The sequence below is a fragment of the Adiantum capillus-veneris genome, chromosome 12 (assembly GCF_014529385.1).
Source record: "Adiantum capillus-veneris isolate H3 chromosome 12, ASM1452938v2, whole genome shotgun sequence".
NCBI lineage: Eukaryota > Viridiplantae > Streptophyta > Polypodiopsida > Polypodiales > Pteridaceae > Adiantum > Adiantum capillus-veneris.
The window spans coordinates 110,549,272-110,575,209 of record NC_140942.1 but is presented as its reverse complement, the minus strand read 5'-3'; positions in this window follow the sequence as shown (position 1 = coordinate 110,575,209).

The window sequence follows — 25,938 nt, the reverse complement described above, 5'->3', positions numbered from 1 at the left end:
CCACCCTTCTCATAGGCATTGGCAACCTGATCCAAGCCCCCACTTTCCACCCCCACACTCACACTTCCTTGTGTGTCCTAATTACTACCACAATGGTTGTTCAACATAAAAGTTCCTTGATTAGATTCCGATTCACAAGATTCGTTAAGACAGCCCTTCAATCAGTGTTGCAAAGCGGCACCAAGACAGTACTCTAGTAAAAATTCTACTCAAACTTATTTATTAAAATTCCAATGTTTTGGAGGTACAACATCCCCCCTCCAGCGAGAGTTTACTCCTCCCTCTGTCGCCTAGCTGCCCATACAACTAGGTATGTCCACCGCATAGAAAGCACGACATGGACATTCCCACCGCATAGAAATCAAGACGTGGGTTCCTACCGCATAGAAAGCAAGTCGTGGGTAAAGGCCCTAAGCTAGTAACTCTAGCTACTGCAAAATCGTCGCGAGCCGCCCCCTGTTTGATCAGTAGGGGGATCAGGACTAGTTCAACATTGAAAATAGAATGAACATGCCGAGCTAAATTTTCCCTAGCAGACATTCTTTTCTATTTCAAACAGTATATCCATCAACCATTCTTTCCTACTGAGGTGGTCCGGGGCGGGCAACAAGAAGAGCGGCCTCTAAACACCCTTTGAGGCTCCCGTGCTGCTCAATTGGGGCAAGCACAATCAGAGACAACAACAACCCACAGCCAGAAACCAAACAAGAAAAGGGGCACCACCTAGTTGTAGATGTGAACTAGGACGCACGTGATATCTCCTTGTACTCAAACGCACAAAGAGAGGGGAATGCAAGATAGCCACACACACCAAACACAAACATTCACCACGCCAGAGAGAGGTAAAGAGCACAAATCAACTTGAGCAACTCAGTCTTAGCCTTAAAGACTAGATGCACACAAAGCTTGATGAGAAATAGAGAGACAACACAAAACTTGACATTGTTGCCAATACACAAATTGTCTTAGGGTCACGGGAGCCCTCTCACCGAGCACCCTCTTACAATTGACCTTTTAGGCAAACAATTCAACAAGCCCTCAAACCACCAAGCATGAAATGGCACAACAAACTTCAAGGACAATATACCTTCAACCACCTGATGAGCCAACTTATCAAGTCAATTTGGAGAGAAGAGTCGTAGTTGCAGCATACAATTGCACCCAAAACTATGAATCTTATTTATGGACAAGAGTAGGCTACAAGTGTGATTGCAGAGTATAGTATCACTCCACTCCACTAGATGGCATAACTAACTTCAAGCTTCTCCATGCACCTATGTGTAGTGATGGAATAGAGCACTCACAATGCACACACTCTACACAACTAGGCTTGAAGAGTGGTGTGTTATGTGTTGAGAATGGTGTGGTGTAGTGTGATCATCTGATGATTTACAAGGGAGAGAAGGGCTCTATTTATAGGTTTTAGAAGCCCCGATTAGGATTAGGCCTAATCAAGTTTATTTGAAGGAATAAAAGATTATGCATATTTTTATTTTTTTTAATGAGGGTGGGTCTCTCTTGTCCTTTGAGTCACATGGATGTGGGCTCAAGGGAAGAGAATTATTGAGGATGAAAGGAGAGAGGATTGAGTGAATAATTTGGGAGTGGCTACTCTAGTAGAGGGTGCATTTTACAATAAGGTTAGTGGTTAGTAGTTAGTAATTATCACTAAAAAATATTTACAAAATCATTCACCAAATGGTGAGATATATGATGAGAAAAGTTAGAGAAGGGATGAGCTTGTAAAGAGAGGTTGAAGCTTGAAGAAGTTGACATTCACCTCTTTACAACACCGGTAGAAGAAGCAGTCAGCATGGCGAAGCAGCGCGTGTCGATGAAGCTATGTTATTTCAAACCTTGGAAAATTCATGATAAAAGCCTTCATTTGCAGAGGTTATCTTTGGATTTTTGCTGATTTTTTTGAAGTTCTTTACAAAGTTGAAGAGAGTATGGTAATATGGACATATATGTAGAGAGAAAGGGGGACACATAGGGTGTAGAAATGGAGGATGAAGGCTATGGAGGTGTGAGAGATGTGGCAATGGTGAAGAGGGTGAATTAGGACACGTGAGTTGCAGGTTTGGGAGTGGGAGGAGTGTGTGTGAAAGAGGAAAATGATAAAGTGCAAGAGGGAGTGTGGTTACATATCATGGGCAAACTGGGGTCCACCAATAAAATCATAGCTCACAGCTCGTAGCTCAAAAAAATATGAAAAAATTTGAGGTGAAAGTTCAGCTCACGAGCTACAACTTTTTCTTGTATCACCTTTCCAAATTCGGGGAGCATGTGATCTTTAAAAATTCAGCAAAACCGACTGTTTTTTCCACTGCACAAGGTCCTTGTGAGGTCCTTCTTTGGATGATTCTTTTGAATACCTCCAAGAGTGAGCTCCCCATGGTGCATGCATGCATGCCACATACCCTTGACCTTATTTGGTAGGTCTATAATTGAAGATATTGTTGAGATCATGATATAAGTGAATAGTACAACTAAGAAAATCAAATATTTAGGGGTCTAAAAAAATATGTACATGTCAAATATAAATAATATAGGTGGAAAAAATATAAAGGGGTCAAAATAAATCTCTCTCATTATAAGTCTACCATAAAAAGATGAATATTTTTGGTGTTCTAATTTATGAGAGTAAAAGAGAATAGATGTAGGAAGGAAAAATCACAATAGTGAAAAAATATACACATAAGTAAAACTAGTTTTTTTGGATTTTTGTTGGGATGGAGTTACACCAAAAATAAGAGAAGCTTGCATGAAATTATTTTTATATGGAATAAAGAGTATGCAAAATGGTAAGAAAAAATATGGTAATGGTGAGTCAATGTACATAGCATAAATAACACACCATAGGTAGAAATATTTAAATAAATACCAAAATAATTATGAAAAATTCTTTTATTTAGGCCCTATATACAATGAAATATTTACACACAAATGGGCCATAATATACTTATATTTTTTATATTTTAATTATTTTTTTGGCTCAACTAGCCCAATGACTAGGTAGCTGAGGGTTTTTAAGAAGATATGGGAAAAGTTCCCTAACTCACACACACCTATATACAGTGAAATGGTAGAGATAGCCACAGTGTTTGGATGATTTTGGGAGGGTGGGTTAACTCACTATGGCAATTACGGAGAGCCGAAAAACGGCTATCACTACTTAGAATTTAACATACAATTGAATTCAAATGCCGAGGTTTCCGTCGGATTTCTCCAACATGTTTGGGGATATGTTCTTTCCTAACTAATCGTATGCAATGTTAAATTAAACAACTTGAATAAAAATGTGACCTACCATTTCCATTTCTTTGTCGATGGCTCGTGAGATGGCCGGTGCTTGTTCGTCCATGGGAGCTTTTCCTTTTCCATTGACATTGCTCGTTCCCGCCTCGCGGTCGTGGGCACCACCGAAGCGAGTTCTCTTAACCAGGGCCATTTTATACTTACTACTTGAAATGATAAACTTGAAGAAAAGAGCTAAGGTCCGAGAGCATCATAACAATCCAAATGGCAGATTAGAATCATTGAACAATCCTCCTTATGCAAGAGGGTTAGATTTTTCCTTCGAGACCTAGTAATTTTATGGGTAATACTTTACTTGTCCTATGGGAACCAGCTCTAAAGTTAATCACTTGGCTTAGATGATTAAGAAATTCAGAATTTTACTAATTAAGTTACAAGAGAGATGAATTAAGCAAGTTCAATCACTTTCCTAATGCAATTAGAAAGATGCAGAATTTCCGCATACATAGGTGAGAGAAAATTCTCTTCTTAGTGGCTTAATGATGGATTAATTTTACCTTAATCACATCTTAATGTATGAAAAAAAAAATGAATCTAACTTAGCTACACAAATAATGTGTGGTAAAAGAATAAATTTGATCAAATCTACATCATTACCGGCTTGTCAATTAATTACTATGCTGCCTAGAGAGAGAAATCTCCTCTAATCTAGTATTCATCATTGATTAAGAGTGATGAATGGCTGCATAATTAGCTATTTGGATGATGGTTATGTAATGGAGTATAGCTATGGAGATTTAGAGTACAACTATTGGGAATTATAGCTAAGATTAAGCATAGTAGATGAGAATTTTAAGAGAATGATGAAGAGGTTTACAAATGAGCATAAATTAAATCATGATTACCGTGTTTAGGGGCTGAAAATCCTCTCAATTTTTTGATCCAAATGAGTTCTCAAGACGAGAATTCGACAGCACTTCCCTCCTTTGCTTCTCCTTCAAAAACTGTGTGAGCCGGCAGCACCTCCCCAAGGTGCGTGTGAGCATGTGTGTGTGTGTGTGTGTGAGCACACCTTTAAATAGGCTCATCAAGGCTGAAAATCGACCTGGGTTGCTATAAGCATCTGAGTGAGCACTCCCTCCATGCATTGGCAAGTCTAGTTACCTACCCACCAAGTGTCCAGTTGGCTAGTTTAATTGGCTCTCACACCCACTCTCTAACTTGGAAACTCTCCTACAACTCCCACAAGGCAAGAGGGCGCCCCCTAGCTGCTAACGCTGGCTCAGAGTGGCCTGGAACCTGCTCCCACACAGCCTCGAGCATCGGTGCCTCCCCGCACAACTTTAGGAAAAATTGGTTTTAGGCTTAAATGACCCATACGAGTCGGAATTTAATGCCGTAAATTGCTATACTAAGCTCTAACTAAGGCGTACTGGTCCGAGTACTGCCATATTTAGCAGCCCCCGGGGTTCGAAAATGCATTTTTTTAAAAATTCGGGGTACGGGTGCAGTTTTTTGAGAGGGTCAAAACTGGACGGGTCGGGTGACCAAAATCTTACTATTTTTGGAATTTTTTTACAAAAATGATTTTATTTCACATTTCGAAGCTTTAAAACATTCTAAACATCATGGCACTGACAGAATTTGGAAAACTACTAAAAATAGTAACTTTTTCCCTTATGTTCATTTCATGGTACAATGGTGCTCTTTTTGGGTCGGGTCAGAGACCTTACAACCTCCCCAACGTGAAAAATTTGAGATGTCCTCATCTCAAGAATGTGTGTGGGTAATCTTTTATGAGCGTTGATTCGTCCTCCTAAGTTGCATCTTCTTCAGGGTAATCCTTCCACTTTATTAGATGCTCCATGATAGTTCTGTTGCGTAACTTCCTTTCCCTTGTTACAAGTACGTAGTCAGGTTGGAGCTCGAGAACTCCTTGTGCTGGCATAACTATCTGATCTGAGTCCAAGAATTGATCAGGATTAGGAATATAGGGTTTGACTACGCTGACATGGAATACATCATGAACCTTCAAGTTTGCAGGTAACTTTAGCTTGTAGTCCTGATCACTCACAACCTTAACGATCTCGAATGGTCCACAATACCTTGGGCTAAGCTTCTTATATCTTCCTATATCCCCTTCTTTGAAAGTTCTTTCCGAACGGTTCTTATCTGCATAGTGCTTCTGTCTATCCTGAGCTGCCTGAATGTCTTGGCGAATAGCTCTAGTATGAGCTTCCATATCTTCTAGCATCTTTCTAGAGGCTTCTACCCTGATGGTTGGATCTGAGAAGTTCAGTGGTGCTAAACAGTCCTGTCCATAAAGAGCTTTGAAGGGTGACATTCCAATGTTTCTGTGCTCGGAAGAATTATAAGCATACTCCACCAAAGGTAGATATTGCAACCACTTCTTTGGTTCTTGCAAACAATAGGCTCTGAGAATGTCCTCAATGACTTGATTAACCCTTTTAGTTTGTCCATCTGTCTGTGGATGATACGCTGTGCTGAAGGCTAATTGTGACCCAATAGATTGGAAAAGAGAAGTCCAAAATTTCAATGTAAACTTGGCATCTCTATCATTGACGATACGCTTGGGTAGACCATGTAGCCTAAAAATTTCCTTGATGAATACCCGGCTAATATCTGAAGTAGTAAAGGTTGTCTTTGCGGGTATTAGATGAGCCACTTTCGTGAGCATATCAACAACCACGAAAATAGAATCATTACCTCCTGTAGAAGGTAATACTATAACAAAATCCATACTGATGCATTCCCATTTCATCTGGGGTATGTCAAGAGGTTGAAGTTGCCCTGGTAACTTGATCCTTTCGGCTTTTATCCGCTGACAAGAAAGACATTGCCTCACATAGCGAAGTATGTCTCCTTTCATTCCAGACCAAAAATAACTCCTTCTGACAGCATGAAGAGTCTTAGCATAGACTGGATGTCCAGATGTAGGGCTATCGTGTGCTTCATACAGAATAGCCTTCTTTAGATCTGGGTCTCTTGGTACACAGATTCTATGTCTGTAGTAAAGACATCCTCCCATAAGAGAGTACTAGAAGTAGGAGATGAGAGAGAAACTCACACACACACACACACACACACACACAAGCTTCTTTTACACAAAGGGAATGAGGGACACATGTCAGCTCCCTAGCCTAGATGTCCACAAGGTGTACTCAATTTCTATTGGATTTGGAGGTGGACCAATGAGAATTAAGCTAGAGTAAATCTAGTTTAATTACTTGAAAAACACTTATAAAAGAACCAATAAGAATTAAGCTCTCTAGAAGACTATTGGACAGTCTCCCAAGGGGTCCAATGAGCATTCAATAGCCCAATGGCTTTCCTGATTCCTATTGGCCAGGAGGCAAAGGGGTCCAATGAGAGTTTAGTTGAATTAAGTAATTACCTAAATCTCTCACAAAAGGGAAAAGGGGGACACATGTCAGAAGACTATAAGTTATGCTGCTTATTTTCCATTGGCTAGGCCTAGGGAGGTCCAATGAGGTGTGAGGACGAGGAATTAGCAAGGGGGGTCGACCAAGAGAGAGAGAGGGGGCTGATTTTTCAAAGAAATTATTCACTCACACACTCACACAATCAATGTGTGAAGCAAGAAGACTCTCTCTCTCCTTCTCAAGCTTTAATGGAAAGCTTACCACCTACTCCAAGCTTGTGAGAAGGGAGGCCTACACCAACAACTCTTGGCTTTGTGATGCAAATTCAACCAAGAGCCAAGCTTCAATGCATGCTCATCTCCTCTTCCATGATATTACTAAACTAAGCTATGCTAAAATGAGTGATTATGGGAGTAGATGTATATCTTTCTCATAAGACTACTCCTTCTTCCTCTCAATCTACTCTCTCATACCCGCTAGCTCTCACCATCTTCGAAGGTGTGTGAGGTCTTGGGTCTGAGACCGTGAGGGAATTGATGTTGTGTTTGATAAGTGTTTGCTTAGTGCTTGAAGTTTCCATCTTCATGGCACTAGCTAGTATTGAAGGAACATAAAGAATTGTATTGTCAAACGTCTCTCTTGATGGGAGAAACCATAATACAAAGCCTTTTGGAGGGGGGACCGGCTCCATGCAAATCCGGTCCTCAACTGTTGTCAATTGCTTGATTTCTCTTTCTTTTGAAGTATTGTTCATGGTATCTAACTAGGTGTTATGCTTTTTGTTGCTCTCTCCACCCAAGCACTCTTGTTATTCTCATTAGGAATCTATTCTAATGAAATGCTCACTATGTTCATGCTATTTTCCGCTACACAAAAGTTACTAGTCCATTAAATGTTACACATTGTATCATGGTGGAGTCTCTATACAATTCTAACATCTTTAGATTCTAAGGAGGTTGAGAATACCACCTTGATTACCTTTCCAATGAAGATCGATTGATTGTTGAAAGCTCGAATCCTTCGTAGAAAATTAGTGTGTAAGTTAGAAAAATTAGTCAAATTAGCAAGGGGTTAGTGTGAAATTAGAGTGTATAAACACACAATTGGCAAGATAAGGTGAAAAATTAGGGAATTATGAATACATTGCTTCATGCACACACATCCAAAATCCACAAAAACATAAACACACAAGTGAGATTAGTGAGGAAACCATCCAATTATGCCACAATTACACCAGCATAGGCCATCGTCCCTAGCAACGGTGGCAAATGTTGAGGGTTTCCATCGTTGCATAGCTCCAATGACCAACAAAATTATCAATCCAGAGGGATGGGCTACCCAGCTAGGGCATGGAAACACTCACATGATTAGTGAGCTAATCATGGAAACACGAATGGTTGACTCTACGAGGTGAGCTTCTCGGCCTATGGAGGAGCTAAAACACAATGATGGGTGATCTCCACATCCACTTCTCTTCACCTTCAATCAACCCAATCACACACACTAACGATTGCAAGATGCACACAACACTAATCCTATCATGCAACACACTAATAGCAAGCACAGACACATAGATCTATCAAACACCACACTCCAATCAAACCTACATGCACACATAAGCAAGAGAGGGCAATCACACAAGATTAGAGAGGAATTAACCACTAATTAGTTACGATCTAGCTAATTGAAGCATCATTAGAAATCACAAGAAGCATGAGAGAGGCATAGTGAAAGATATGTAAGCTTTTGAAAAGTCTCTATGGTTTGAAGCAATCATCCAGACAATGGTATCAAAAGTTTGATGAATTTATGTGTTTCCTAGGCTATAACTGTAGTAATGAGGATCCATGTATTTACGTGGAAAGACAACCCAATGGACAGCTTATTATGCTTATCCTTTATGTAGATGACATGCTTTGCTGGTCATTCTAAGAAGGACAATGCTGACTTGAAGACCAAGCTAAAAAGTCAATTTTACATGAAAGATTTGGGTGAATCCAATCACATTTTGGGTATGCGCATTACTCGTGACCGTAAGAAGAGGTTGTTGTACCTTTCTCAAAAAAGAGTATGTGCACAAGGTTCATGATTGTTTCAACATGCAAAAGGGGAAGGCTTTGAGTACTCCATTGCCTGCATATTTGAAACTTAGCAAGAACAATTGTCCCAAATCTGCTGAGAAAAAAGCTGCAATGGCTAAGGTTCCTTATGCTTCAACTTGTGGTAGTCTCATGTATGCCATGATGGCTACAAGACCCGACATTGCACATGCAATGGGAGTTGTCATCATATTTATGTCTAACCCTGGTAAAAAGCATTGGGAGCTGTCAAGTCGATTCTCAGATACCTGAGTGGCACTGCAAGCAGACAATTATGCTATGGTCGTGGAGAGTCATCCATTCAGGGATTTGTAGACATTGATTATGCAGGTTGTGTTGACAGTTGTAAATCAACAACCGGTTGGATTTACACATTTGTTGGTTCTGCTATTTGTTGGAGATCCGTTCTTCAAGACTGTATAGCCATTTCTACCACAGAGGCAAAGTATGTTGCATTGAGTGAGGCATGCAAAGAAGCTATTTGGCTTGCTCTCTTAGTGAAAGATCTTAGATTAGAGTAGCGTACACAAGTTCTTCATTGTGACAGTCAGAGTGCTATTGCCTTGGCTAACAATCCAGTGTTTCATTCTAGAATGAAACACATTTGATGTACGCTCACTTAAGCCATGAATGCTTGGCAAACAAGAGCCTTGATTTAGTGAAGATTCCTACATCAGAGAACACAGTGGATGCACTCACTAAAAGTCTCTCCAGCCGCCGTCAGTTTCAGCACTGTCGTGCGTTGATGGGCATTGGGTGAAGAGTGGTTCTCTTCCATTATTATGGTCTCCCACATTGGCCATCAAGTGGGAGAATGTTAGGTCTAATGGTCATGTGGCCAACCGCCCATCACCAATTGCTACTAACCCTAAGTGTACAGCTATACACTTGTGTGAGCCACTAACACTAAGTACAATGTGTATTGTGCCTTATGCATAAGATAGAGAAGAAAGAAAAGGGGCACACAGTCTGTGTTGGCTCTCCCCCTCCAACCTGTCTGTGTGGCTATGGTGGTGTGTGTGTGAGTGTGCGTGTGTATTCCTCTTCCTCTTCCACTGTGCTCCCAACTCCTCTCCTTCAAGGTGGTGTTACTGCTATAGAAGGTTCATCTTCTATATCTTCTTTTAATCTCAACCACTCATTCTGTGTGGGTGGGTCTGGCCACTTTCCTCTTGCTCCAATATGGTCAATATCTCTGTTCCACCGACGTTATTTGGGCTTATCAGTCCCCAAGGCCACTACCTGCTCATGTATATAATGGGTGTAATTCACATCCTTTGGTACACTGCTGCCTGATGCCAAGTGAAAGTGGTGGCAATGGTGAGAGGCGGGGTCATGTACTTTTGTGGCCACTTATTGCAGACATGGAGAAATTGGTTGTACAACTTGCATATTCCGATTTGCTCTTGGGTCCACTAGGTCTTCAAAAGTTTGGCCGGTCTTCTTTTGAGAATATACCTTTACTTTGTCTCTTCTTTCTCGGACGGAGCCACCTTCATTGTGCAGTCCCAAAGCATTGGCAATGCTTTGTGGTGTAATTGGAACTTCTTTGCTTTCCCTCTAAAGTGTGGTGAGGATTGCCGTGCCGTCTTTCTTGATTGTAACGGTCAGCTCATAAATTCTTTGGAAATTGACTCCTTTTGGCACTGATGTGAAAAATCCATGTAGGTCCAATCTTTCTAAGTGGTTGAGGATGCCCTCTTTGCTAGCATATTCATTAATTTCTCTTGGAATCATTGGCATGTCCACAGTGCTGCCTTGTGGATCTCTAAATGTCCCTTACTATAGCTTATGCCTTCAACTTCTAGAGCAGCTTCATCCATCCACACTTTAGTTGGCTTTAGAGTCTCAGGTGGAATGGTGAAGTGCTCAATTGCTACTATGATATCTTTCAAGGCGAGCCTTTTCTTCTTTATTGGTGACTTGCCGGCTTCCATTGATCCTACGCTCTCCAAGTCCAAAAGTTACTGTCTTCTACTAAATTTGGCAATTTATCAGCTTCTAGCTATCCAAATGATTTCAAAATTGAATCACAAGCTAATTAGGGCCTAAGGATGCTGTGCAAGTTGACAAAAGTGAATTTGGGTGCTCATTTTATGACGTTAGACATCATACACATATGATGTCTATGTGCTCTGAACGAGGTGAAACTTGACATAAGCATAGCTTATAGCTTGTACATCACACATATATGCCTGGAATGTGGTTTGAACAAGTAATGAGCAATATTTTGGCTTATAAGCTCCATCTCTCTCTAAAATGGAGCATTGGGTGTATTTGGTAGATGAGGTTTAAATGGCTTGAAACTTGGTGTGGGGACTCATGGGCATAAGATGAGAACATTGGGTAGGCCAACACCTCTACATATCGACAATTTGCCACTTTGGGACATCATACACGTATGATGTCTTTTTTATGCTAATAGCTGGAAAATCATAGGGTAGGATGTCCATAGCATGTGGGTGGTGCCTATAACATTAGATGTGAAATTGAGCTTGTATTTGGATGTCATAAGCCAAGAATGGGATTTGTACGCTTTGTTTTTTGCAATATGGATAAAAATGGGTCTAAGAATGCCCAAATATGATGATAATTGGTTGGCAAACAAATAAAAATGTGATAAATGTAATGGAGATCTCAAAAACAATGTAGATTCTCAATTTCAGGGGTCTAGACATCATACGCGTATGATGTCTAGATTGGCTTTTTTGGCTCAAACTTGGCGTACATCTAGCTCATGATGTGTGCATTAGACTGATATGTTGAGAAATGAATTTGGATGAGGATTCATGTCCCCTAGACCATAGAAGGTGTTTCAGACTCTTTGATTTGTAAAATGAACTGTATGATGACCAAAACATGTCCAATCATGCCCCAACTTGGTATAAAGATTATATATGCCATGACATTGAATTCTGGATACTCAAAATGCTGATAGCACCTCTTTATAACATGTCTAGACATCATATGTGTATGATGTCTACTCTTGTGAAATTGATATATGAGCATTGGGGTATGATGTTTATGCTAGGTGCATGCCTTGTGTCAAGTTTCTATGAGTTTAGAGTATTCTTTCTATGGATAAGACCATATCGTGCCCAAGGACTTTAACTCTTTGGTTTTTAGCTAATTGTTAGCTTCATGTGGTCCAATTTGCATGAAACTACCATGGTATGTGAGCTGTGATGAACATATTGAAGAGACTGGTATGTGAGCTATGATGAACATATTGAAGAGATTGGTGCGGAGAAATTACCATTTGCATGTGTAAAAATGTCAGCCAAACATCATACATGTATGATGTCTGGAATGCAAAATTTTTGTTTTCAAGCATTGGGGAGATTACTACTAGTGCCCTAAGCCCTTTTAGCTCAGGTTCAAACTTTAAAATTCACTAGTTTAGCTTAAAAATTCCCTATTTGGTACTTTGGACTCTGAATTGGATTTCCACATTTGGAGATGACTTTCCGCGATGATTTCTCTTGAGCTTGATCAACCAAGCTTGTAGATGCTGTGAAGCACCTTTCCATGGCTTCGATGTAGCCTTTGGTCTTACGGATACTGTTTTTGGCAATTTGTCGCTCAGAATGTGTCTTTTAGTTAGGCGATAGTTGGCAATGGATTTCCTCAATGTTTGACCATATGTTTTGGTTGTTCAATGGTATGTTGATGATGCTCGTGAAGTTTGGTGGCAAACGAACACACCGTTTGGCCGTGAGAGCCAAATGACGCTTTGTGTGTCCGAAGCCTAGCTCGATTTATTCCAATTTTTGATGATTGATCCTGGAGGGAGTTACACAAGCTTATAGACAATCTTAGCACCTATTCCTGAAGTTTTGTGCCATTTTGCTGACTTATCCCTGACAAGGCCCTGATTGGCTTTTGCGGAGCTTGAGAAGTTTAGGGTTTTTCTTGCTAGCCTAATTGGAATTGGAGGCATAGACATGCTCATCTAGCCTAGGGTTAACTCCCTATCAAGTCTTGTAGCTATTGGGTTAGTGGTTGTTGAGTTACGGTCTTGTTTTGATCTCTACCCGCCGATGCCACATTGCCGCTTTCGTGAGTTTTTCGCGTTGAAGTTAGGGTTGAACAAGAAGAGCACACGCTAATGAGCCTATCTCTCATTTTTGGCATTGCCCGGTGTCTCATGCGCGTTGTATGAAACCATAGAAGATCCACTTGCTCTAGGTCTCTCAAGCTCTCCTCTAACTATGAATAGTGGAAATGAGGTAGTAAGTGGACCCAAAATATTTTATATCGGGGGTCTCGAGACCACTTGCCATGCAATTTGACATGTGCTCCTATCTTGTCGTGTAATGCACTTTAGACTCAAAAATTTCTCCATTTGGACTTCGTTTGCCCCATTTTTAGGAAATTTGTCATTTCATCCAAAACTGGTCGAATCGGACTTTCCACAACATTTTTGTGATTGCACCTCGACTTCACCATATGTTGCCCTTGACTTGTTGATCACTCTCGTATTTTTCTTTTGTCATTATGTCATCATCTCACCCGCTTTTTCTATTTTTCTTTGTTTTTCTCCAAAAAATTAACAAAAATAACTAAATTAATCCAAAAATTACCAATAAATCAAAATCATTTTAAAACAACACAATAAGCTGCTATGTATACTCATTTGCAAAAAAATTGGTCGGATTGTTTCGTTTTATCATTTTTAAAGCTAAAAAACTACTATTTTTACATATATATACACACCTAGAGGCTCATCTTTGGCGTTTGTCCTCATATGTTTGTATAACCACATTAGATAAGGGCATATATACTTGGGGTTACTAAAAATTCTGCAATAAAACACAAAATACCCAAAATCATAAAAAACAATGCCCTTTTAGTACTTTTTAAGTCTGCCGGGTTCGCATTGAGCATGCCTCCCCCCTCCTAGTTGGAGTCCTCTCGGACAACGATGTATCATCCTAGGGTATGTGTTGTGCATGGGTATCAAAATTGTGCTAATGTAGGCCATGTAATGTAGCCCTATGTTCATACTTGGTCAATGCATGGAAAAAATTAATGATGTGCGAGAGAAGGGTATAAGCAGTATGCTTATTGGCATCGATGTTGAGGTTTCCTGTTTTGGCATAACCTATTTTAGAGCGGTGAAATAATAAGCATTCTAAATGTGTCACTCTTTGTTTGATTGATAGTGGATGCTCTTGACTTCCTGGTTCATATTGCGTCGTGTGTTTGCACATTTGTTTGACTCCAAAGACTGAATTTGTCGTAGGCTTGGTCTGTTGGTTGCGAATCGAAATTTGATATCGACTCTGTTTGTTTTGCCATAATCTCTTGGTTACCCAAATTTGCTTAACAACTTGTTGTGGCTGTCGTGGCTTTGGTTTTGGTTGGATCTTTGGTGTTTGTACTGAAGGGAGTTCCTTGCATGGTCTCTTTGGAACCTAGAGTTATTCCTGATTACCTTGGGCTGTAAGCAACTTCTTTGGGACCCACACTTTTGTGATATGCTATGGAGTTGTTTTCCTGTGTTTATCCAGACCTGCTAGGTTATGTTGCGGGTTGTGATAATTGCCTTTTCTTTGTGGTTTTCCCCGACATATTCACTGACATGTTTCCGTTGTTGGTTGTAACTCCCCTGGATGGAACCAATGCAGAAGTGCTTTTTGTTGAGGTTCTCTTTGGTATCCATTGCTGAATCGTTGTAAGGAAGGGTTGGTTGTCTTTATCTCTTGACTGCACTATCGATGGTTTGTCACCTGTGTATGCAACAAATGGAGCCACTTGGATGTCCTTAGTATGTTGAATGTGGACTTTATCAGATCTCCAATCAATCTGTACATTCTACTTCCTTTGCCATGGCTGATCGAGCAATATAGGGTGCTGTGCTGGTTTATCTTCTACCACATAAAACTTATGTGGATAAGCATATTGGTTAATTTGGAAAATTATGACTGTCCATCCCATTGCCTTGATTGAATGCTCCGAATAGCTTTGAATGTCTTGTTGTGTGGGTTGGAACTGTTCCGCAGGTGCAAACTGCATATAAAAGCTATAGGAAACAAGATTTCCTCGAGCTCTTGAATCTAGAAGCGCATTTACTTCTACTTGATTACTTCCAACCTTGACTTTAATTGTGGGATCCACCATATTCTTTTCATCAAATTTTGCTATTTTGAGTGTATTAATTTGTAGTGGTGGTCCTTACTGCTGCCTTTGTTGTAGAAGCTTTCTCCTTGCCACCATTCGTCCCGTTGCTTCCGCTTGAGATTCTTCAACTATTCGTTGTTTTTCTTGCATCCTTTTCTTCTCCTCATGGATTTTTTGGAGCATGTCCTGGGTTAGTTGAAGGTGATACTTTTTAAGCCTACATTCACTAATCCAATTTGGTATTTCTTCACCAGCCAATGTAGCAAGCTTGATGGCCCCACTTGGTGATAGATCTTTGATCACAAAGGGTCCCATCCCTTGCTTTTTAAGTTTTTTGGCATGTTGTTTTAATGTATAAACCAAGACATAATTAGCTATTTTAAATCTTTCGAGTGCACATGCTTATCAAAAAATTGCTTTCGCCTTCTGTTGTGAGCGTAGATAGAAACTACAGCTTTCAAGTGAAGCTCATCTAGCTTTTCAAGGTCGTCAATTCTTGAAGATAATTCATGGCATGTCCATTCTAGTTGTTTAGCTACTCTTAGCGTTGGGATTAAAAACTCCAGGACCAAGATAGCATTAAGACCAAACACCATATTATACGGTGTTGTTCCAGTATATGTTTTATAAGCTACCCTGTAAGCCCATAATGTAGAGTGCAACTGTTGATCCCAATCCATCCTCAAATCAGATACTATTTTTGTCAATAATGTGTGCATAGGATCTTGTTTATAGATTCAACATGTCCATGTGGATGGTATGGAGCTGACTTCTTATGAACTACCATGAATTCATCTAGAAGATTTTCAATAACTTCATTAATGAAATGTGTGCCACAATCACTGAAAAGTTCTATTGTTAGACCATATCTAACAAAGACATTTTGGTATAGAAACTGTGTAGTGGTCCTTGCATCGGCTTTCTATGTGGCTATAGCTTTAGCCCATTTAGTGAGATAGTATGTGGCGAAAATGATATATTGGACGTGAGTCTTGTAAGCAAGCAGTGAAATTGGTCCTACAAAGTCTATACTCTACTTAGCAAAAGCTCTAGCTCCCATCATCGGCCTTACCAGCATGTCATCCCTCTTTATTGGCACTTGGTACACTGGAAAGCCTCACATCTTTTGAAGTATTTGTAAACATCCATATGTAATGTAGGCCACCATATTCCCGCGGTTAAGAAAATTTTTGTTGTCTTATCCCCTAAGGAATTGCCTCCTTTTATTCTCCCATGTGCGTGCTCTAGGATCGACAAATACATGTTTTTTGTTGCACATATTTTGATATGATTATCTTTTTCTCTCTTATAGAGCTGATTTTTAATCATTGTAAAGTCTCGAGCGCCTATCTCTATAGCTCTTTGATGTGCTGTAGAGATATTTTTAGAAAACGTTCTTGTTGTCAGTCAGTCAATTATATGTTGACTCCATTTTGGTGCAATTATCACCTGAAACAACGTTTCATGTTCTATTGGTGGTGTAGATCTACATGTAGCACAGTTAGTAACATACTCATGAACGTCAGCGCACATATTTGGCCAATAAACTCCTAATTGTTTCAAGTGCTAATATGTTTTTGTTTGTAAGCAATGAAATTCTAAGTCTTGAACGTGTGCTTCTAAAAGATAGCAATCGTATTCTTCGGGACTTATGCATAATCGTAAAATGTTATTTGAGCCTAAATGATATAAATGTTCGCTAATTAACTAAAAATTCTTGGATTGCCAAATCGTCTGTCGTTTAAGATCTTGTTCAATCCTATCAAATTCTCCTCCATAGCACAATAAACTGACTATCGCCTAAGACCACCTAGTTACCATTGCAACATTGAAAAGATATGCATCTGGGATGTCATCGTCTACGCCTTCTAGAGCTTCTCCATTTGGCAATCTAGACACATGATCTGCTTGAAGATGTGTCTTCCCCTTTTTAACCACTATTGTAAAGTCAAACTCCAGCACTATGATAAACCATTGTACAATGTGTCTGGTATTGCATGGTCTGTTTACAAGGTATAAGAGGGCTTGATGATCTGTGAAAACACAAACTGGTTTGCAAGGAGATAATGCCAAAATTTCTTAACAACATATATCATCCCTAGCCCTTCCCTCTCAGTGGTAGTGTAGTTCTTTTCAACACTATTAAGCTACCTGCTTGCATAATAGACTGGAAAATCCATATTTCCTTCTCCTAGCTGAGCCAAGATGCATCCAATAGCCAATATCGAAGCATCAATATCAACAGGAAAGATCTTTTCCCAATCTGGTGCTTTTAAAATTGGAGCAAATATGAGTGCTTTCTTCCATTTTTTGAATGACTCCTCGCACTCATCCGTCCACACAAAGACTACTATAAGTCTATATAGGGGTTGAGCAATTACTGCATACATGTGTATAAATCTCCTATAATAGCCACAATCTCCCATAAAGCATTGTACCTACTTTGTGTTGTTTGGTCTAGACATCTCTACAATCACTATTATCTTATCCAAATCTGTAGATATGCTGTTTTCTGAGACAATATGTCCCAGGATTCTACCTTGTCTAACCATGAATATGCAATTTTTTGGGTTTAGGGAGATCCTATACGTCCTACACTTCTTGAGTACTTTCCTGAGGTATTCCATATGTTCATCTCTCAAGAGAGAGTGTACACATAGGCCATACATACAAATCTACAAGAATATCCTCAAGTATTTTTTAAAAGCATGTGCCATTAATCTCTAGAATTTTGTTGAGGCATTGGTAATCCAAATGGAATTACCCTATATGCATATATACCACTTGGTTGCAAATTCCGTCTTATATTGATCTTTAAGAGCAATTGCAAGCTGGATGTAGCTAGAGAATCCATCTAAGAAGGAATATGCCCGCTTTCCTGCCACTCGTTCCAAGACATGGTCAGTGATAGGTAAGGAATAATTATCCCTTAGTGTGGTTGCATTAACCTTCTTTAGATTGACACACACTCTAAAGTTTACCATTCTTCTTGGGGACTACCACAATTGGAGATACCTAGTCGGTGTGTTCTATCTTGTAGATGAAATCAACTTCCTTTAGTTTATCAATCTCTTCCTTGATGCGCTTAGCAAACATATCATTGTACATGTACAGTCTCTGTCGGATAGGCTTTGCATCAAGTTTCAATGGGATCGTGTGTTGGCATATTTTTGAATCTACTCCCTTTAAGTCTTTATATGACCATGCAAACACGTCTGTGTACTCCTTGAGAAGGTTTTTGAGCTCCTCCTCTTCATCCGGATTTAGATCAATTGCTATGTAGATTGGCCTTGGCTCTTCTCCTAGCTCTGCTAAGTCTATCTTCTTTGCATCTTCTGGCCCTTCACAAGACTCCTTGTCCTTTTGCTCTTGTATGGGATGTGTCATCACTACCTTTTTGTCTTGGATAGTGAATTTCAGGCAGTGGGAAAAAACACTCATTTTGTCGTCATTTTTCTCACCCTCTTCTTCCTCACCACTCTCTATTTCCATTGTCCACACTTCCCTCGAGAGTTTTCTTGAGCTCTCTATATTTCTTCTTTCTCTCAACTTTAGTCCATTTAGTTTCTTCGAGCTCGTCTACTCTTGATTCTTTTGTCTTCTTTGGTTTTGTTTCAGTTTTATACTTTTGAGTTTGTTCTCTTAGGGTTTCTTTATTGTCTTGTGTTTTTGGTTCCCGAGCTCTAGAGAATCTCCCTGAAACTTGGTCCTTAACACAATCTTCAAGTTTTGCAAACATAAAAAATTGTGTTTTGTCCCTTATTCTAGGCATCGAATTCTCTCTAGCCCTGTGTTCAACTCTCTTGCTCTTATAGCATTGTTGACGTCTAGGTTTTTTATTTGGAAAGTCATAGAACCTAACATCTGCTATTGTTTCGTCTGGTTCGCTTGGGTTGTCAAAGCATTCATTATCTGCGTCTTCATCTCGCTCAAGATGTTCTAGTGAGTTGTAGAACAACTCCCTTTTATCTACTTCACCAGTTTGTCTTTTTTGGGCTATTCAAAGATTGTTTTTGCCTCTTTCCCATTTACCATGCTCACCATATAATATGGAACCATATCATAGCCATCTTTGTCGCATAACTTTGTCGTGGGACCATCTGAAATAACACACACATCTAGGGTAGCTAGAATATGCTTCCATTCTAAAGGTTCTAGAATTTCTTTAGGGAAGGGTTCAAGAATGTATTCTTTATCTTCAATAGCCCTTTCCAGAATACACTCTGCTTCTGCATTGAGATGCTCCACACACCCATATCTACTTTGGCTTACCTAACCAAGATAGAAGCTCAAATCCTGCTAATGTAAATGAATCAAACTCCTCAATCAGGAGTCGGTTCACATCTTTGTAGCTATGGTCTTTAAGGTTTATGCGCGTTGTGGTTTCCATGTGCCTGAGGTATACATGATCATAACCCCAATGTTGGACCATCTTCAATCGTCGCATGAACGATCGTCCAAGTATTATGTCATCGTTGTTCTTCTTGTCAAAATCCACTATAGCAAAGGTATGCTCATACTCAATGCTGCAAGAAGTTAAAACCACCTTCTCTAGAAGTCCTAAGGGTTTCTCTATATACCTGTTTGCTAATTGTAATTTCATCCTTGTGTGGCTCTCAAGGCAGGTTTTTCCCATTTCTTCCGTATCTCTTTGGTTGCAATGGCCACACCATCCCCACTATCAAGAATTGCCATGGTTTTAATACCTCAAGAAGCATAGTATTGCCATCCTTGCCTTCACAATACTCTCCTACCTTATTTAAGGGTATTGGTCGCATGTTTATCTGAGGCTTTTCTAGCTCCTCGATCCCTTCGTGTATCTGTGATGTTGGATCTTTTACCCCAAACTTCTCTAAGAATTTTCCAATTGCTGCCCACATGTTTGGCTGTATTTGAAGAAGCTCAACTAGTGCAAGTCACCGGTGTAGACAATATGTCTATCAATCCTTTAGAGTCCATAATCTTTTTGGAAGAGAGTCTTTGTGATGGCACCGCCATCACATTTGACTTCGCTTCATATTCCCCCATGTAAGAGGGTAAGGTTCTTAGAGACCGAGGTTGGCTCTCTAAAGACCTTACAATTCCTGTATCCCCCCAATATGAGCAAATTTCTAAGTTTGCTTGATATCTTGCCTTTTTGGCTCAACTCATTTGCCTTGTTTGATTCTCATACTTGTCTCCAAAGCTTGTCTAAGCCCCCATCTTCTCTGTAGGCCTCAGGTATGATAGGATGGAAACCCTCAGATGCCTGATTTGTGGTATTCATCACTACCCTTGGCTTTTCAATTAACTTCGGGGGTTTTAACTTAGCTGTGGGAATCTCAGCTATCCTTTCGGGCTTGTGTCTTGGTGGGACCATTGGTGTTGGAGCTAGAATCTCTTTCTAACCCTTTGGTTTTCTTGCCGGTGGTTCTAACAAAGCTTGGGCTATTTGGATCATCTTCTGACACATCTTCAACCTTTGCTTTTCCAACTCAGCATACGGGTATGTCATCCATCTTTGTTCTTGGGTCTGGTTATTTTTAACTCGTGTCTCATATATTTTCAGAATTGCATCCAGAGGTTCATTCACTCTCTCAACTAGTATAGATCCTCCTAAGCTTGCACCTTCTGGTTCCCCATTTTTCTCTAGCTCTACCTCAAGGGTCTCCTTTCCTTTATTGACTTCACCTTCTAGTTTTCTCAGTTTTTCCTTGGTTTGTTTCAGCTCTTCTACTAAGGAAGTTTATTCTCGTTCCTTCCTAGATCTCATGCATGCTTTCCTAGCCTTCCAAGTGTTGCAATGAATTCTCCGCTTAAGACTCGGTGCATCTGTGCTTGGTTTCTCAATTATTGATTCTTTCGTTGATTCTTGAGCTTGCGCTCTTGTGACAACCTGTATAGGTATCACCGTTTCATTTAGAACTACTACTTGACGGGATCATCTCTAACATGTTCAATGTTGTTTGGGTTTTTTAGACAGTCATGAATCAAATGAGTAATGCCACAATCTGGATAGTATACATTCACTCTAATGACCTCCGTATGAGGATAGTTTTTTATCAGGTGGTTGCCGCCTCACTTGTAGCAAGGTCCTAATGGTTGTGGAGGCGCTCTTAAAGTCTCTCTCTATTGATAGGCAGACCTTTGTCCTGCTAAACCACCATTGGCTATGAACAACAATGTGCATTCATCCAAATTGTATGTACCTTCTCGGGTAGCATGAGCTGCTGTTGGTGGTCCAACATTTCTAATCATGCTCCAAGGTTCTGGTGCTTTCGGTTCTTTGGGTGGACAATATGTTGGGCTAGCCACATATCCACTACAACTCTTCGTAATATGCAAGCACATGCACTAAGGCTTGCTCCTCCAGTTCCTCTATAGTGGGTGCATACCTAATGTCCATTGGTCTTTCTCTTGGAAGAGGTGATTGTTGCCCCAAAATTGGGTATGGCTGTTCAACCCCTCCTGGTCCAGGCAAATTTCCTGATGTATACCTAGGCATTGGTGGTACTTGTGGAGGTGCTACCTGGGTTGGTGGGGCATATTGTCGCTCTCTCACATATCCCTTGTTGTAGTAACACTCTTCCGTCCCATGATCAGTCCATTTTTTCTCAATGGCACACCACTTGGGTTGCTTAGCCTATGGCTTAGCAAATGGGCTTATCCTTTTGAGCACTTCTTTAATAAGTTTCTCCTACTTACAACTATCTTGTTCTTTTGTGTTGATTTTGTGGACTTAGATCCACTTTGTTGTGATGACGAATCATCATCTAAATCCTTATAGTCACCTCCTTTATAGACAACACATTTGTCTACTAGGTATAGAGCTTCTTTAATCAACTTGTTTAGAGTTGTGATCCTCTTCATATGCAGATCCTTTTGAAGATACGCATTCTTCAGTCCTTGGATAAACATCAACATTAGTCTAGACTCCATTGGTAAATTTTCCATAGGGCATAATTTTACGTAGCGTTTCAGCCTTAAGGATGCTTTTCTGACCAACCCTCCTTCTTTTTGCTTGAATTTATGCATTTGCAAAATTGTATTATGAGCTATCCCTCTTTGAGATAATTCCTTGATAAACTCGTCGAATACCTCCTCCATTGACTTGAAATCTCTACGTTTTCAATGGAATCAAACCAAATGGCGACATCCTCCTCTAGAGTTAACCCAAATCCTATGAACTGCATGGGAAAGTCTAGGACTTCCTCAGCTCTAATGACACGCACAAATGCTGCCACGTGATCCCTTGGATCCCTATTTCAAGAATATTTCTTGCTAACACAATTTTGGACTTGAGAAGGTTTCCTCCGATGATCTATCATTCTAAAGATAGGATCCCCCATTCCTCCTGCTTGAGCCCTTTCTGCCCTAGGATAGGGTACATGTTACTTCCATAGGGGTGTTCCTAATCCATAATTCCTGATTGGTCTAGTAAGTGGTCATTCCTCTGCTCAGACCCTTTCTTCTTGTTCTCATTCTCGATGTGGTTCTTCAATCCTAGTCATATTTGGCATTCTTGTTCTACTCTCATCTTGGTATTGCTAATGGAGTGGTGGTTTTGGTGGTGCTTCTAGCCCTGACATGGCTTGATATCCACCCCATTTTGTGTTCAGGTATGGTGTTGCATAATGCTCAATCCATGCTTGAAATGATAGCAATGATGTTTGTGAGTTTTGAGGGTTGGGCAATGGCTATTTATTTGATTGCAATGTGGTGTCGTAATCATCTGAGAAGGGATTTGTAGACTTGCTAGGGGTTTCTATGGGCTTTTTCTTGTCTTCTAAAGCTTGTGCCAATAGTTCTGGAGTTATCACTTTCCCTACATCTTCTGGTTGAATTGACTCGTATTCTCGTCCATACTAATTGACAAAAATAATATGGGTTCCAGTTACAAAATCATACGAAAACAAGTACATGACTTTGTCTATGCTTAATTCATTCACATGGGGTTCCATGCACCAGTAGTAAGAGGTGACTCTTCCCTCCTCGTGCTTGTAAATCCCAATATTTTCCTAGATTGTAGCCATTCTCACTACTCTCTTGTCATGAATGTAGAAGGCTCTAGAAAGAGCGAGTTTAGGAGGTAATTCTCGGGTCTCCATAACCATCTTCCCTTTTCCTATATTTTCTCCATATTGATTGTAATTTTTTGGGTCTTGGACGATGAGATAGTGGTTTCCCTCCTCATTGTGGAACCTATCACCATTGTTGGCTACCATTATTACTGCCAATCCTCTCGTTGGCTGTTCTTCAATATAGATGCATTGACGTCCTCAAACATCATCATACATTAGGGCTCCATGGACATTTTTTCCCACTAGTAAGATTGCCATGGATGATCCTTTAGAAGAGGTGTCAGTATCACTTCCCTCTTCTATGATTGGTGCTAGTGGATCTATGCTTGCTTGGTTTACACTCTCTTTTATTGACACTAAGCTAACATGATCTCCTACCACTCTTCGGTCTCTTTGAAGACACCTACTATATCTCAAATTCATCAAATCTTTCACACACAACTATTAACCCAAACCTTTTACCTTAGATGTCAGTTTGTAGCTACTCTTTGCTCTGATCTACTTTCCAATGGCTTTCTCAACTTGTAAAGTACTTTGCACTCCAAAATGATCACCAACTTGCAGAATCCTTGGTTTTGGCTTTTTGTACAAAACTTTAACTCCGCAATCCTTTGTCAAACCATTGATTCTCAATTAAGTGCTCTACGAATGTGGTCGATATAACTAGAGGGTTTTTCTCAACCAAACAACTATATATAAGGACTTGATACCCTCTTTGCACTGGTCTGAAAGGACAGATGGGGTCCTAGGGTCACAAGGAAGGCTCTAGACTGGTTAAAATCTCTATCTGGATCCTATCTATGCATGGAGAGTTCATGCGCATATGATGTCTCTAAGCTCAAAATTGGCCCAAACTTCAAGTTTAGACTCTCTTGGATATGCTCTATTCACTCCAATTTTTGCTTTGTGATTTTGACATCCCTTGGCAGGTCTATCACTCCTAATTCTATCTTGGTTGCTATCAGATTCTCTGGGAGGTTATCCAAAACAAAGATGCTCCAAATTGGGTGAAACTACGTCTCTTAGATTGTTTTGTGGTGCTAAACACCCTGATCTACTCTGATGTTGGCTTTGGTCCCTAAAAATGCCATGCAGACATCATACGCGTATGATGTCTATCTGGTTTAAATGAAATGAAACTCACTCTAGAGGTCTTGCTAAGGTGGGTGATCTTGAGGAGCCATTTGGTGCACTAATAGATTATGACTCTAAAATCAATCTTATGTCCAATAGTCTTTAGTGGAAGGGAAAGTGGCAAATAGAAATATATCATGGTTGGATGATAAGAGTTTCAAACAAATTATGGGAGATCGGTATGGGGCTTGTTCAATGTAAAGGTGACTATTGGCAATGTCAAAGATGAATATAACTTCTTTGTGACCTCTTATCCTTGGGAGTAGTCATATGTCATAGCCATTCACATGGATCAAAGGTATTGGATGATGGTTCTACTTATTCCAGGATAAGGAGTTGAGATGGAAAGCAAGCTATCCAATTCTTGAATGTGTGCATGAATCATGAGAGAAACCATGATAATTTTTTAGAGTATCCTATACCAAAGGCAAACAAAGACTTCATTTTGGCCATGCACCATTGTAAAGTGGGATTGAAATGATAAAAAAAGAAAAAGGTTTCTCACCTAACCGAAAGAGAGAAGAAGATTTTTCTACAAGTTTTCAAGGGTTAACGGAGCATGAGTCATTATGTTTCATGAAGCTTGATGGTATGAAAAGAAGTGAGTGACATATATACAGAGAGAGATGAAGAAAACAATTTCATAGAAGATATTGAATGAATTTTCAATTTCTTGATCGGGTTTTTTTATGTAGATAATATGTATGAGCTTGGGGCTTTAATGGGTTGTAGTGTACAAGATGGAGGCAAAGTTGTGGAAGTTTGCTTTATTGAAATGTATGAAGAGATTGAGGCTTCTAAAAGTGAGGAGTATTTCCATGGCAATAAAGGACAAGAAGTGTAGGTGGAGACCAAGTACAAAACTATCGCAAGGAAAGTAGATTTTTGGCCTTACCTTTAACATCGGGTTGTAGGGAGAAGCTTAAACAAGCTTCTTTGCTGGAAAATGTCAGGAATCCAAAAAGAACTAAACATAAGTTCACAATGGAATCTCTAAAAAAACTAAAGGTTGTGTATGAGGAGTTTTTAACATGAGAAGAGAAGTCTTCTAGAAGAAATTCTTTCAAGACATGTTAAGGCTTTTGCTCTTCAGCCACATGAAATAGGGTGTGTTGATTGTAGTGTTGTTGTACCTATGGTGATCTTCACTATACCTCATGTACCTTTGAATTATATGCAAGCTTTCCAAGTTTGATAGAGCTACTCAATGAAAAGATTAGCATGGGTATTTTGGAGCCTTCTTGTGAACCATATTCAAACAAGTGGTTCACAATGCCCAAGAAGAATAGAGCTTTGTGTTTCATACAAGATATGCAACCCGTTAACAAAGCTACTATCAAGAATGTGGGTACATGAAAAATTGTGGATGAGTTTATAGAGACGTTTTTAGGAAGAAAACTTTACGCAATGGGAGATCTGCATTTGAGGTAGGATCAATTTCAACTAGCTATCAAGGTAGAGATTTGACAATCCTAGTCTTCTCTCACTTCCCTTCACACACACACACACACATACACACACATTTCTCTCTATCCCTCTATCAAACCTGCACCTTCCTTGGTTTCTCTCACCCTCTTCACCATTAACCTCCCCTCTCACCTCTATAGCTCTCATATGAACTCTACATGTACATACACCATCTCTATCCCTCTCTCTATTAACTCTAAATTACAATTCCTTCTTACGTCTTCTCTATACACATAAAGTTCACCATGTAAAACCATGATTATTCTCTGCTAATTAGGGATTCTCATCAACCAACATCGGCATTTTCATCATGGTGATTCAACCTTGGCAAAGACAATGTAGAAGAGAAGAAGAAGAATAGGATCGGTAGTCATTTTTGAGAGTCTACAGAAG